A 13,747-nucleotide genomic window follows, 5' to 3' on the forward strand; every position below is an offset into this window, starting at 1 on the left:
AAAAAAAAAAAAAAAAAAAGTGCCGTGAAAGGGTTTGGTTGGGTAAAATGACGTTAGCCAAGACAGAAAGCAATTTCTTCACTATTTAATTGGTGAAGGCTCCAGATTCTAGAATACATAACTCACTAAGATGGGGTGGAAATTTCCTAATGTCTGTCTGCTTGATCCAGCTTGCCTATCTCAGGCCTCATCCAAGCTTTAGTTGGTAGAAATTCCTCCTGGCATCCAGCAAATCATTAGTCTGTATTCCTAACTTTCAGTGCTATACAAGCTTTTATCTCTCATTCCATTTCCTTAATTACTGCAGTGAGAGCTTGAGAAGGTATATAACATGCCCCTACCTAGCTGCCGTGGGAAGTTTATCTTTACAGAAAACTGGCAAAAGGAAGGTCAGTCTGACGCCTTGTTGAAAGGAAGTTTGCCCCCTTGATTTTTCTTTACAGTGCTGACAACCTATATAAAAGTGGAGCACAAAAATAATCATAAGCAAAAACAGGCCACTGATTCTACGACCCTGCCTCTCTCTGCTGACCATCAAAATAGGGAAGGGTCAGTGCCCAGGGAAAACAATCATCTCATACCAGGGGCATTTCTCAACAAAGAAGAGTTAACCAGAGCAACAGCTGATCTAACAAACCAAGGCTGCTGAGGACAAAGCAGAGGGGGCTGCTGGAAAAGGGTCTTTGAGATGGAGTGTCAAGTGGGAATGCAAGGCAGTGGAGCAGAGCTGAGGACGCAGGCTCTGGTCTCTGACTATGTGCTTTCAAATCCTGGCTCTCCCAGCAGATTATTCCTTATTCTATAGATAGTACCTATCTCCAAGGGTAACTATAAGAAAATATGACATTATGTATGCAAAATGCTTATCATATCATTATGAGCATTACAAGCAATAGTACCTGGCCCATGATGAGGCTCATTAATGTTAGTTACTGTTATTATTATCCTCGACCACATGTCTTGAACATAGAGACATCAGATATAGACCAGGCAGAGAACAGCTAGTAGATACATCCTTGAGAAAAACATGCAGATGACAGAGAGGGTTGCTTGTTCCCCCAGGGTCCTGGTGGCTCTGGAGGGGGAACAGCCTAGACTTGGGAGAGGGGCGACAATTGAGGCTGCAAGGACAGGAATCCCTGGGCTGGAAGTAGATGGATGATCTACATGCTCCCTGAGGATAGCAATGTTGCTATAGTTTCCTTGAAATCTCTATATTCTCTGTATCTAGCCTACAGATGCATATGTAACAGGCATTTAATAAATATTTGTTAACTTAATGCAACAGGGTCAGCACAAACCTGGACGAGAAGACCAGAGGCAGCATGAAGGCTGAGGCAAGGCTTCAGCGGAGAGTCACACTGTTAGTTTACTGAATGATAGCTTATGTGATTTATTCAGTACCTTCAGTGGTCTGGGAAGGCACTTTACATATATAACGTTCTTTTCAATTCATCCTCCAAATTCCAATTTTGGAAATGAAGAAACTGAGTCTTTGGGAGCTAAATAATTGGTTCGATCTCTTTCCACTGGGGTGTGTCCAAGCCACAGCATGAACCCAGGCTGGCCTGAAATCAAAGCTCACACTCCTTCCCCCAGCCACAGCCCTTCTCAAGTCCTTAGGCAAGAGAGAAGCTTCAGGTGTCGGGGAAAGGAAGCCCAGCACAGAGGGCACTGGTAGGTTCTACCAAACAAATATCCACTTCAGAATGTGCTTGAGATAGAGGGAGAGGAAGAGCTCTGAGCCACCTGCACCTGAAGATTCATCCCGGAGGCATAGAAAGGGCAGATGGCAGCTTGAGAGCCAGGGAATCCACGTGGGACTTCCAGCTGCGCCAAGCTTCACACTGTTTTGATCAGATCTTAGCTGTTAGTAGGAATTGAAATCATTGAAAGAATAAAATATTCCAAATATTCCATTTTGTCTTTTTATTAGCCTGCTGCAGTATCCAAGGAGTAATTCTCAAGCCAGTCACAAGGGAAAACTGTGCATTTGGAAATTGCTGGGTCACTGTAAGGAGAGAGATAACAGACAACCTGATTGTGACTATTATTATCATATGATTCAAACTCACTTCAAATAAAAGTGATATATTGTTTTAAAAAACTGTGAATGTTGCAATAGAATGAGTACTAAACATTCTAAATTACTAACCTCCCACTTTTTTACCTCCCAAACGACAATGATCATGAGTCTGACCTTTTCAGCTGATGACTCAAGAAAGAAATGCCAACGACTCAGCTGCTACAGGTCTCTGTGTTTTTGAAGAAAGTCTTTTTGTAACAACTGGGACAGCCTGAAAGTGTTCTAAGAGGGTAGAGATGAACAGAAAGGTGCCGACCTGCAGAGCCGTCTGCGCCTTCCTCGCGCTGCGCCTGCAGCACCATCGCCTTCCCAATGAACCCAGAGTGGAAGCCCATGGGGAATCAGTTTTCCCCTGGAAGTGGTGCTTTTGCCATACCTCGGCCAGTGGGGTCTTCTGTGCTCCAGAGCCACCAGAGGTCCCACAGTTGCCCCACAGAAGGAGAGACTTCCCAGTTACAAAACACACGCTGCCCACTGGTTAGAGTCCCTGCCCATTGTCAGAAGAGGAATAACAGTGGCCCCCCTTGTGTCAAGCTTGCGTGGCTGTCCAGCTGCCATTGTGGGAGAGATCCTGCCAGCTCACTAGCATTCACCCCCGTGTCTCTCTGGGAGAGAATGTAGGGACAAAGTCAGCAATGTCTAGGCCAGAAAGCTGGGTGGAGTAGTGCCTGCCTCCTCTGCTGTGAGTTGATAGATGGGTGTATTCCACAGGTTAGAAGTTAGAGACGTTAGAAGCGGCTAGAATCAACATTGGCTGCTGGGCAGGAGACACAAGAGGAGGTTCAGGGAACTATAGACCCTAAACTCCTTGCCCATATTCACCACCTTTCACAGGACACATGGGGACTGGAGCAACTTGGAAATAGGATTTCACAAAGACAATGTCTGAAGCCAGGAATTTTCACTTGGGGTAACAGAGGATGGCACAGGAAGACACTCAGAGTCCCATGATCCAGGCAACCAGAATTGAAGATGTCACAACATGTCAGAGGCCAGAACATCCTCATTATTAAAGTGGTCTTAGAGCAGGGCTCAGGGAGATGAGGGCAAGCATAAGCCCATGGAGGAGGGGACCAGGGCCAGGAGGCTGCTGCCGGCCCATGTTAAAGAGTTCAAGCCTTGGGAAAATATCAAACTGTGGTCCAATTGTATAAGAATTACCTACATGGCCCAGGCTCACACCTGTAATCTCAACATTTTGGGAGGGTGAAGCAGAAGGATTGTTTGATTGTAGGAGTTTGAGGCCACAGAGAGCTATAGTTGTGCCACAACACTCCAGCCTGGGCGACAGAGGAAGACCCTATCACAAAAAAAAAAAAAAAAAAAAAAAATCACATGTCAAAGATGCAGATTCCTGTGTCCTACTCTAAGCCTACGCAGCTGAGGCCCAAGGGTTTATCCTGGAGTTTAGCCTGACTTGGAGGGAGTGAGATTTGAATGGAAAGGGCAGAAAAGAGAGGGGAGATTGATCCAAACCGAGCTCAGCAGAGGTTTCCTTTATTTTCCCAGCCTTTGTCCAGGCCACCACCACTAAATCTGGCCTCCGGGGCTTGAGCACACAGGACAAAGTAACCTCAAAACTGAGACTTGACTTAGTTCCCTACAAGGCTCATTACCCCTTGGTGCTAATCCCCAGCCCCTCACCTGCTGTGCTAATGAGCCCGGCATCATTAGTCCTTTTCCACAGGGCCAGGAGCCCAACTCACCCATGAGCACAAGCTTCAGGGCTCAGAGCTTCAACTGAAGCCCAGAGCCAAAGCCAGCTTCATCTTTCCAGCTCCCTGGGGCCAGAGCTGCTGCATGAAGCCAGCCTCAGGCCACATTTGGTGCAGTCAGGAAAACAGGGACAGGCCCGGAACAGCTTCTGTCTTCAGCAGTTCCGAGAGGATCAAAAAACTATCTGCAGCCTCCACCTACTTTCTGGTGTGGTGCAGAATTAAATTCTCCTGACATTTACCTGGAATCTCCTGGCAGTGGGGCCTATGGTGGCAGGCATTTTATAAACACTCAATAAAAAGTTATTTAATGCATAAAGGTGTGCTACTCCAAGTCACGAACTACCTCCCTTCTCCCTGCCATGGTGGTCCAATCCACGGGATGGGCTTCCGCCTCCCCCTTGGGTGTGAAGTGCCCAGTTATCTTTTCTCAGGAGTAGGTAATTTCCCCTAAACCATAGGCTTCTTCATGAAGGCCCTGATCAACTGTTTCTCTTCTCCTAGAAGGTGGTCTTACTCTATGTGCTCCCTAGACTAGAGGTAGCTTTGCATAAAGCAGGGATCGGCACACTTTTTCTGTAAAGGGTCAGGTTCTGTGGACCACACAGTCCCTATCATAATGACTCAACTCTGCTCTTGCATTGCCAAGGCAGCCATAGACAGTAGGTAAACTAGAGAGCTCATTCCAATAAAACACTAACTACAAAAACAGAGTGCTCCGGTATTGGTTGGGTTCAATTTCAGGCTCCAACAGTTACCTAGCTGTGCAGCCTTAGTCAAATTACTTGACTTCTCTAAGATACATCACTATGATCTATATCATGATCTTTCTACAAGGGTTAAGTGAGATTCATGCATACAAAGTATGTAAGAGGGTTTCGAAGCACATAGTAAACAATCAAGAGCTGATCACTTTTACTCCTTCAGACAGTGACAATTCTGCCCAGCACTTCCGAGTAACTGGCTGCTGCCTCCCCCTGCTGCCTACAGGGTCCCCTATGCTAGTCTTTGCCCCACCCATGCTTGAGTTTACTTCTCTCTGAGCATTGTTTTATTGATTGTTCAGCTGTGCTGGCTGCAGCCATCCTCTGTAAATGGATTGCACTCCGTGGCTCACTCCCCTATATTACTGAGCAGGGCTCCTCTCAGCTCCCATGCACTCTACCTGCCCAGTGCTGCCACTTGATTCTAGCATACCTAATGCAGAGCCCCTGTTGCTCTCTTAGCTCTTCTCACAGTTGGCAGGCCCACTGGGTGCCCAGCAGGCAGAGTAGGTGCCTCAGCTAGCTCTGCAAAAGCTGCAAATCCTCACAGAGAAAGATGACCTTATGGCTGCTGCTTCTGGGAGAGGAGACTCTAAGCAGCTCTCTCCTGGTCTTCCTTCCCATCCTAAAATATGAGTGCATCCTCCCAGCCTCCTACTTCCCAGCACCTTGCTCTCTACTGGGCCACATTTGACTAGGCCTGTGGAGAATGACATACCAAGTAGAGAATGACTTCCCTTTCCAAGGTACCTTCTTAAACCATCATAGCTAGATGAGCTGTGACATCATCTTCCCATACCAGTGCTTCCCAACAGTGTCCTGAGGAACAGTCATTCTGTGAAACAGTAACAAGTACTTGCAAAAGGGAAAAAGTGTCCTGTGACCAAATAAGTTTTGGGAAAATATTTCTTTTCTACAGGACTTCTCAGGGTGGTTCATAAGCGAGTATGCACTGCTCATCTTCAGGAGAAGAATGAAAAACTCTGCAGCATTTCTAAAATTTATTTCAGTGTGGAACAATTTTCAAGGGCCATCACACATGATCAGGATTCTGAGGAACACATTCTGGGAATTGCAGCTGTGGACAAAAGGCCATGTATCTCTGCTCTCTGGGTTGATTGATGGCAAAGGTTAACAGAGTGTGCATGGTAGAGAAATCTTTAAAATCCTTCCTGTTTGTTATACTTGTGTTCATTTCTCATCACAACTTGCTCAGCACATTTGTACCACGGGCCCTGCTTGCCTGCCTCAAGGAGGTGGGCTTGCTCCCTTCTGTCAGCCAGACCAGCCAGAACCATAAAGAATTCCCTTAGTTAGTGAAATACAATGCCCCTTCCTTCCTGAAGCCACCCAGTCACCCTAATCTGGATCTTTCCAAATGTTCTCCTCTTTGACTCTTAAAAGAAGTGCAAAGCGGCCCACAATTCATGTCAAATGAACTGGCCTGCAGTTTCCTAGTTTGTCCCCATGGGCTCCTTTATGAAACCATGGCTTTATTGGGCTTAGTCATCCCATCTCCTTGGAGGCCTTTGCTGAACTCGGTGAACTTATTTAAACATCCCCGGGGCTTCTCCTGTTTCCCTCAGCCCCCCTTTCTGTGTGCCCGGAGCCTGGTGGCGCTGACCTAAGGAGGCATTGTGGAAATCCTAAATCTTTCTAACAATTCCCAGATTGTAGGAAAAACTGCTGTTTGCATTCTTCGCCCTCCATCTGTGTCCACACAGTCACAGTCTCTGTCCTTGTTGCCCAGGTGGGTTCTCACTTTGTCTCGGAGGGAGACGGAGCTAAGACCCTTGTCTCAGAGGCATCCCCACTCCTCCCGCAGGGCTAACCCTCCTTCGTTGACAAGGAGGGCTGACTTCGTTGACTTCTCTTTTCTTCTTCCTTTCTTTTTATTGCAAATCTGTAGTAAAAGAACTTACAGTCAAACAATGTCTGGGAAGTACCTTGAAGTCTCCTGATGAAAGGTGCTACGGAGGTCCTACATATTATTATTTCTGCAAACAAGGGAAATAATAGCTTGTTGCTTCATCTAATTCCCCTGAGTGGGCTCAGGCTCTGTAATTACCTGGGTAATAGGGCCCTTGCTCAGAAGGCTGCATCCGAAGACACAGGCAGCCAGATGGCCCCGACGGGGTTTCACAACATGCTCCCTGAGTGCCCACTCAGGCGGATCTGCTGTGAGGCCGACTTGGGGATGAGAGAGTTAAGCCAGATTTTTAATATGTAGAAATTGACTTTAATAGGCGAATCTACAAACCCGTGAGGCAAGTTCGTGCCAGTTCCTTCCTAGGTCCGAGCACCCATGCGGAGGGAACAGATGTCTGTCTTTCTCTAGTGGGGGCCGAGGCACTGGAAGGGTGATCTGGGAGGGCCTGAGGAGCTCTCACCAACTCAAGGCAGAAGGCAGCCTCTAACTCGGCTTTCTTCCTTTCTCCTTGGCAAATCTGCTTCACTCTCCTCGTTTTTAAAATGAGAGGGTTGATAAAGTCCACCAATTCCAGAATGCTTTTTCCTGGCTCCGGCGCTTCAGGGGACACACTGTGTTCACTCCGTGGCTCAGAAAGAAGCCCTCTGGAGCGAGAGGTCTTGGGCATCTGGCCCCCATTTCAATCAGATCTGCTCCATTATTCTCCAGTTATGGTTCCTTGTGAGATTTTACTTGGGGAGGGAGAAGGGTTCTTGCATGTGAAAATGATTAGGTTAAAACATCTTTGGCTGGGCGCAATGGCTCATGCCCGTAATTCCAGCATTTTGGGAGGCTGAGGCAGGCAAATCACAAGGTCAGGAGTTCAAGACCAGCCTGGCCAATATGGTGAAACCTTGTGTCTACTAAAAATACAAAAATTAACCAGGCGTGGTGGTGGGCACCTGTAGTCTTAGCTACTTAGGAGGCTGAAGCAGGAGAATTGCTTAAACCCAGGAGGGAGAGGTTGCAGTGAGCTGAGATCATACCACTGCACTCTAGCCTGGCCGACAGAGTGAGACTGCATCTAAAAAAAAATCATCGAGATCTTTTTAACTCATAATGTCCTTTGATCCCCGTTTTCAGCATCTCCCACTCAGATGCTCACCTCACAGCCCAGATTTTCACTCCCCATGTTTTCTCTCATATTCACTCAGCTGCAGGTGAAAATTATCAGGATGTGTTTCTGGGAATAAATTAAAGGCATGTTTTGCATTTGAGAAAGTCGAGTGACCTGGCAGAAACGGAACTCCATATTTCAATGTGGGAGTTGACAGCAGGGTTCATGGGGATTTTCCCCGCCCCTGTTGTTGGCGCAGTGCTTTCTGCAGTCCTTCCACTTTTGCAGGTGCTCCCACCAGACCAGCAAGGATGTTGATGCCTTGCCAAGCATCAAGCCAGAAATCACTGGCCTCATAGAGCTTCCATCCCTATTCTTACAGCCTGTCCATACATTTCCACCCTGCAGCGGGTTTTGCTTTTATCAGGGTTCTCTGCACACATAGCCTGTGGCAAGGGACCTCCCTTTTGCCCTTTTCCACTCTGGCAGTCTTGCTAGCAGAGAGACCTTGCACCAGCTCGGGGCTCACGCACGCATGCACACTTGCCCTAAGCGATGCTTTTCAATGGGAACCCATCTATGGCTCCCATTCATCTGCTTCCTGGTGCCTAACTTCCACCTGTGCCAGTGCCTCTGTGAGCTGCTCCCTAAGTGCTTCTATCTAAGCCTGAAAAAGTCAGAGCTGCCAGCCTTTTTCTTCCCTCCCTGAAGCCAGTCTGGCCTGTTGGGATTCATCGGAACGTTCCAAAGTACTGATTGGCCCCTCCCCAAGTGTCCATGAGAGTCAGTGGAGAACTTTGGAGATGCCGACCACATGGCGCTCTTGAAAAGGGCAGCAAAAGGGGCTGAAGCTGGCTGCCTCAGGCCTGGGCTTACCAAAGACTTTTCCTCGCTCTCACAGATAGTGCTGTTGTTCTCTTGTTTCTGACCCACAGAGTCCCTGGCTATGAAACCCTTCGCCTCTAACCCCTTCCACTGAGACCCCAAAGGTCCCATCCATCTCCTGCAGCTCTCTTAGCTCCCCTCATAGCTGGCAGGCCCCCTGGGTGCCCAGGAGGCAGGGTAGATGCCTCAGCTAGCTCTTCAAAGTTGCAAATCCTCACAGAGAAAGAGGGATGACCTCACGGCTGCTGCTTCTGGGAGAGGTGACTTTTAAGAAGCTCTCTCTTTGTCTTCCTTCCCATCCTCAAATAAGAGTGAAGTCCCCTAGCCTCTTACTTCCCAGCACCCTTCCCTCTGCTGGGTTACATTCTACCCAGCCTGTGGAGAATGGCATGCTCATTGAGAAAGACGTCCCTCTCCAAGGTACCTTCTTAAACCTCCTTTGGGCTGAGATCTCACTCCGTTCTTGGGCTCCTCCTTGCTAAGGCCTGTGCAACAAGGCCATTGGTTAAGATGTTTCAAAGCACAGTCTGACCCCACGTTTTCCTGACGTGTCGTTGCTTTCTTCTTCTCCTCCCAGCCCCAGGCCTCCCGCACATAGACTTCTCATCAGAGTCGGGGGACTGAGAGCAGAGCTTTCCCCTCTGATCCCTTCCCTTTAATAGGGCCCACCATGGCCCATGGCAGTGCAGAGTCTGAGCAGCATCTGGCTTGGGCTGGTCTGTAGAGATCTGGAATCCAAACAGTCTTTAAAGAGTTATGACTCCAGGAACTGCGGATGGCAACGTTTTCTATTATTAACAGTTCCAACTTTCCCATCTGGCTGTTTTCAGAATGAAAGCTGGAGATTACTGTCAGCATTAATTACAATCAGGTGTACTTTTCTTCTACTCCATTTTGCCCCAATGGTTTCTCACACAGCAAGAAATCCTTAAAATGCATGTCCTTTGAAATGTGGCACATAAATCCTTGCCACTGGTGAGAGCGGCTGTCAGCCCGTTGGGCTCTTGCTGGATCTAGGGGAACCTCACAGAGTTCATGGGAGCTTCCTTGGGTTTAGAAACTCGCCTGAGCCCCTTGGATCTTCAGGACAGGAAATGTCAAGAGGATCTGCTTCCTTGCAAGATTTCTGGCACTTCCTGCTTCTAGTTTTACCAGAGCTACCTCAGAAACAGTTGTGTGAAATGTCTGTGTTGAGGGCCCTGGCTGAATCACAAAGGGCAAAGTTGCAAGGGAAGAAAACCGAGGAGGCTGAGCCACGATCCACGCAGTCCCTCCAATTCCCCACACAAGTCTCCTTCCCACATCATCCCTTTCACCCTCTCTCTCCCTATCCCTTGCCCTATTTTTAGTCAGTGTTTGAGCAATATTGTCTCATTCCAAAATATTGTCTCCTTCCATCTTTCTCCCTGTATGCATATTTACATACATGCTACTTGTCTTATCTTTTCTGGAAGTTACTTTCCGTTATTCTCATTATTTTTCTCCTTAGACGTCCCACATATATTAATGTTTAGGATTAATGAAACATCAGGACCATCCTCCTTTTGTAAAGACATTTGAATTTAAATCGGGTATGCCCTTCTAGTATTTGTGTTACTCTTTCACAATAACAATGCTGTTTAGGCCACAGCACTACCATTACTATTTGGGGGACCCTAGGTAAGCTGCTTAGACCCCCTGAGCTTCTGTTTCTTTGCCTGCAAATGACCATAGTATGTCTTCACAGAGATGCTTAGGGGATTGAGAAAGACAGAGTCAGCTCTGCACAGGCAAGCAGCAGGTGTTAGCTGCTCACCTGGAGTGTGCTCCATGATTCCAGGCACTGTAAGAAGGAACAAGGAACTGACTCTAGAACATTCTTGAGAGGGCAGCTCTCATCTTTTTGGAGGATGAGGGAAGGATTATTGATATAACACTATAAATGTGTAAGTGACATAAAGCCATCACTGTCAGACTCCCCATTTTTTTCATGATAGAGCACAATCTTCATGAGTTTCACTTGCCACATGTGGTTTATTCCATTTTCCAATAGAATGCACCACCTTACCTAATATGCCTGTGATTTGATTGTATCTCTGAGCAATTGCAAAGTTCCAATGTTTGAAAAAGAAAATCATTAACCTAGAATTTTGTCCATCCCTGCCTTCCCCGGACACACTACCCACAAACTAATAGACTTGGGGAAAGGGGGTGGGGGACAGTGGATAATTTTTAAAGAGCTAAGCAGAGTAGGGCCTATTTCCTTAATGGAAACTGCATAGAAGAACTTACCATGACCACGTTGGTTGTACTACTGAATCAGCCCTGGCCATAACTTGCTGTAATTCGCTGCTCCCAAGTCACTTGCCCCTTTGAGCTCTACAGTGGCCCTGGCTTCCCTCCTCAGCTGCCCAGAGGCCTTCTGCGGTGGGTATTTGCCACAACTCCCCTCCGAGTTCCTGCAGTCATCTTTCAGATTCATTCTCCAGCTGCATTTCATAATCTCAGTAGCATAAATGAAGTTTTTGACAGTTAATTTATTTCCTTGATATATTTCAGGTGTCTCTTCAGACAAAGCTCTGGCTTAGTCATGTTGGTTGTCTTGAATCGGATATTAGGTGAGAATATTTCCTGGACACCCATTATTGAAATGTGCATTAATTGTATTTGCACACAGTCAGAGGGTTCAACGACCTTCCGAACTTCTAATTTTTCTACTTCATTAAACTCAATGGGTGTGCTGAGATTCATAAATGAGACAGTTATGAATGCAGTTACAACCGCGTGGGTCTGCTTAAAATGGGTATGCTCATCCCTGGACTAGTGAATGTACAGAAATCATCCATTACAAGCAAAATTAAGGGAAATATGTTATGCAGATGAATGGTTTAGTTAAACACTCTGTTTTCCAGATTTTAAAGGTTTTTGCACACGTGGTGTTTTATTGTTAAAGTTGGCAAGTCCCATTTCTTTCTCTGTGCTATAAACTTCTAAAGGTGGTGTTTCCACTTCAGCTCCTTTCCCAGACTCAGGCTTTAGAAACTAGCAGGGTAAATTACAGATACCCTGGGGACAAAGGAAAGATTGTGGGTTGAATGAACATGGAATTTTGGGTGTGGCTGCTAATTCGTGTTTCCCAAACCCATGCCATAGGTAGTTCCTGCACATCGAAAGCCACCATCATCATCGGGAGATTGCTGTCATTGGGGAACCCCTGGAATACCCAAGCACATGGCACCTTCACTTCAGGGTGGTGTCCCTGCACCAGTGATCAGGGTGTAACTTTTGGAGGCAGACAAATACATATTTCAATCTTGGCCCTGCTACTTACCAACTCTGGGATATCAGAATGCTGTCTAACTTCTGGGACCTCTGTTACTTCATATGTGCAATGAATTTATAGCTATTTCAAGGATTCAAGAAGGCAATGAATATAAATCTCTCAGGTCAGTTTTGATGCCTGGCATATAGAACATGCTTCATACATGCTAGCTTTATTATCATAGACCCAAACTGAAAAAGGGATCTAACCCACATGGGATCCATGGACTCTCCTCTTGCTGTTCCTGCGTCTAGACTATCCCATTATATCAGCCTCTGTGCTGCCTAACAAGTGACAAAAAGCTTAGTTGCTCACAATGGCAAATATTTACTCTCTCACAGTTTATATGGATTAGGAGTCTTGGCACAGCTTAACTGGATGCCCTGTTTAGGGTCTCACAAGGCAGTGATCAAGGTATCAGCTGAGCTACATCATCATCTGGAGACTGGACTGGAAAAAAATTCACTTCCAAGCTCACTCAGATGCTGGCAAATGAAAATTCCTTGCAGCAGTGAGACTGGGGACCCCAAATTCTTATTGTTTGTCAGCAACTAGAAGCCACTCTCAGCTCCTGGGGCTGCCCACAGCTCCTCGCCACCTGGCAACTTGCTCCATCAAACACAGCAACAGAGAAAAGGAGTGAATTTGCCAGCAAGACAAACTCTTGCATAACATCATCCTAGAAGTGAGTTCCCATCACTTTTGCCATATCCTATTGGTTAGAAGCAGGACAAAACTCCCATCTATACTGAGGTTATAATAATACAAGAGGACACTAGTAGGAGGAGATAATAGGACTGACCATAAGTCTATCTGCCACAATTAGAAAAGGCTTCGGAGGGTAAGAAGTACAAGTAAGGTCTATATCCATGGTTCTCAGATTACTATTCCCAACCAGCAGCACTGGCATCTAATACGAAATGCCCAGTCTCAGGTCCCACTCCAGCCTTCATGTATTAGTATTCTATTGCTGCTGTAACAAAACACTAAAAACTTCATGGGTTTTTTGAACCACAGTTTTATTGTACTGTAGTATTGGCAGTCCAAAGTCTGACATGGATCTCACTGGACTAAAATCAAGGTGTTACCTGGGCTGTATTCCTTTTGGAGGATCTAGGGGAGAACTCACTTTTCCTGGCCTTTTGAGCTTCTAGAGGCCTCCCTCCATCTTTGGCGCTTGGCCAAGTCACTTCATCTTCAAAGCCAGCAATAGTGGGTTGAGTTTTTCTCACATCACATTACTCTAATCTCCTCTTCTGCCTCCATTTTCCACATTTAAGTATCCTTGTGATTGTATCAGGCCTACCTGGATACTCCAAGAAAATCTCTGCATTTTAAAGTCAGTTCATTAGCAAGGTTAATTCGATCTGCAAACTTAATTCCCCCTTGCCACGAAAGGTAACAATTAACATATCCACAGGTCATAGAGATTAGGATGTGGATATCTTTGGGGACCATTATGCTGCCTTCTACAGATACTGTATCAAATGAGGGGGTACAGGTACCTCCGATTTAACAAGTCCTCCAGCTGACAATGATGTACACTCAAGTTTGACAGCACTGGTCTACATCAATATTATTTGAAACAACTAATTCATAGAATATGGGTGCCAACACTTGGTCACTGGAGAGAGTTAAGAATCAGAGGATTGCTGTGATGGTTAAACTGTGTTAGAAAAAATACAAAAGACTCCATCAGGAATAAGTGACAAAGGTTCTTTTTCTGCTTAGAGTTTCTGAAGTCTGTACTCTATCCATGAAAACTTACGTGCAGTAAGCCCCCTCCCTTCATGTCAATGAAGTGGAAAGAGAGCCCCAGAGCACATGGCATTGGGAGATTAGTCGTAGCCAATGATGTCTTGCAGAGATGATGTACAAGAGGGAGAAACATCTTATCATGCCGTTGATGATGTAAACCAGGAGGCACTACAGATAGAACACTTCAAAATTCTTTGTAGTTAGTAATAAAA

Source organism: Cebus imitator, unplaced genomic scaffold (assembly GCF_001604975.1).
Source record: "Cebus imitator isolate Cc_AM_T3 unplaced genomic scaffold, Cebus_imitator-1.0 Scaffold510, whole genome shotgun sequence".
Taxonomy (NCBI): domain Eukaryota; kingdom Metazoa; phylum Chordata; class Mammalia; order Primates; family Cebidae; genus Cebus; species Cebus imitator.